Source organism: Alligator sinensis, unplaced genomic scaffold (assembly GCF_000455745.1).
Source record: "Alligator sinensis unplaced genomic scaffold, ASM45574v1 scaffold512_1, whole genome shotgun sequence".
NCBI classification, from domain to species: Eukaryota; Metazoa; Chordata; order Crocodylia; family Alligatoridae; genus Alligator; species Alligator sinensis.
In genome coordinates, this window is record NW_005842063.1 from 514,909 (window position 1) to 516,883 (window position 1,975).

Consider the following 1,975-nt stretch of genomic DNA (forward strand, 5'->3'; position numbering starts at 1 on the left):
TCCTGCCTGCCCATGCCAGGGCCCTGTGCTCCCCGTGAGCTAACGGCCTGCAAAGGGCACCCCTCCTCAGCACAACTTGTGCTTGTACAGAGGGAAGGGTCTAGCTCTCCCGGCCGGCCACGGAGAAGGTTTGAGCCCGACCTGAGTGATGGTTGTGCACTGGGTGGGGAATGCTCCACTGCCTGTGGCAGGGCTGAGTGCGACCCAGGTGTTTGCCTAAGATGGGGTGGGCAATTATTTTGGGCAGAGGGCCGCTTCCTAAGTTTTGGCAAGCCATCAAAGGCTGCATGACAGTTTGCCGGGGCAGATAATATTAATTTTCTAAATTTTTTAGGGACTTCGTGGGCCGGATAGGATGGTCTGGCAAGCCGCATCCAGCCCATGGGCCACATTTTGCCCACCCTGGCCTAAGGGGTGCCCAGAATTTTTTTTTAGAGCCAGCAAAGGAAGAAGCCACTTCCACAGCCTGTCCCCCCACACACATCCCAGAAGCTGACCTGACACGTCCTGGCCTGCTACTCCAAGTCACTGTGGAGCCAGTGCACTAGTAAGCACGGAGTAGAGGAGGGTGAACCCTGGGCCTGGGCACCAGCACAGCCTGGCTCCCATCCCGGGTCAGGAGCAAACGCTCTCCCTGGCAGGTGGAGGAGGGCTACCGGGATGCTTCCATACAGGCCAGAGAACGTCCCCCAGGGATCCCTGCCCTGGAAGGAGCCGCTCTCTGCTACAGAGGTGACGCTACTGGCTCAGAGATCCATGGCAGGTGGAGAGCAGATCTCTGAGCAAGACGCCTGCCTTCATTTACCCCATGTCAAGGATGGGGTCCAGCCACTGTCAGCCAGCAGCAGCAACTTATCAGCAGGTCAAGCGCCAGAGCAGAACAGAACAGAAGAGACGCCCAGCGGTCAGGGCCCGCACGAGCTCTGCTGAGACACAGGCGCACCAGCATGCTGCTACAAGCCAGAAGCGTGCAAACAGGTGAACTGATGGTAATTGCCAGCTCTCAAGCCCTGGGGCTTTCGGTGCCTATTTGGCAAACTCCTCCCAGCTCACCCAGCTGCCACGGTGTGCGACAGGCAGGATTTGTTGATGCAACTCTTTCTTCAGTCTTCTCTAAATATTATTCATCTGCTCTGCTTGGCCTTGCTATGCACATCTATATTTACTCACATTCTCTGGATAGTTATGCTAATTGCTAGAGCTGCCGGACTCCAACGGGAACAATCCTCACCCCTGTTTGGGCACAGGGCTCAATGTCCTTCTTGTTCCTGTAGTGTTTCAGTGCCCGGCTGGGAGCGGGGGGCGCGGAGGCGGGGGACAGCGGGCCAGAATTCCCCTCCCCCTGTTGCACACATGCACCCAGTACCGGGGCAAGCTGGCAGAACAATTTGCTGCTGTGTCCCACCATAATGGGGTCCAGCACAATTGCATGGCTGTGACAGCCCAGAGGCTCTGGCGAGGGTTATCCAGGTGATGCTTTGGGCATGTTACACCATCAAGGGACTGGGCTGGGGAGCGCAGCAGACGTGCGGCCTGCTTGCTCGGCCAAAAGTCATGTCACCATACTGGGGCAGTGCTGGGCGCCCTCCAAGAAGCAGGCCTGCGAGAGCGTTTATTGGCCCATGCCTGGCAGTGCAGTAGGGCAAACACATGACACCCATTTGGGAGCCTAGCGCAGATGGGCCATGCTTCACTACAGCACTTACTTGTCATTCCATGCAGGTGAATCAGCCTGTTTCATAGACACCTGGATTTCTTCTGCTGGTTGGTGCCCAAGTCTGGGTGCAGCTGATCCAATCAAGTCTTCAGCCAGCGGTTTGTCAGTAGTTCACTGCGCTGAGACCTGTGGCCGTGCTTGGAGCACACGCTGTTCATAGATGTTAGGGTCGGAAGGGACCGCAACAGATCATCGAGTCCGACCCCCTGCATAGGCAGGAAAGAGAGCTGGGTTCAGATGACCCCAGACCGAAGCCTA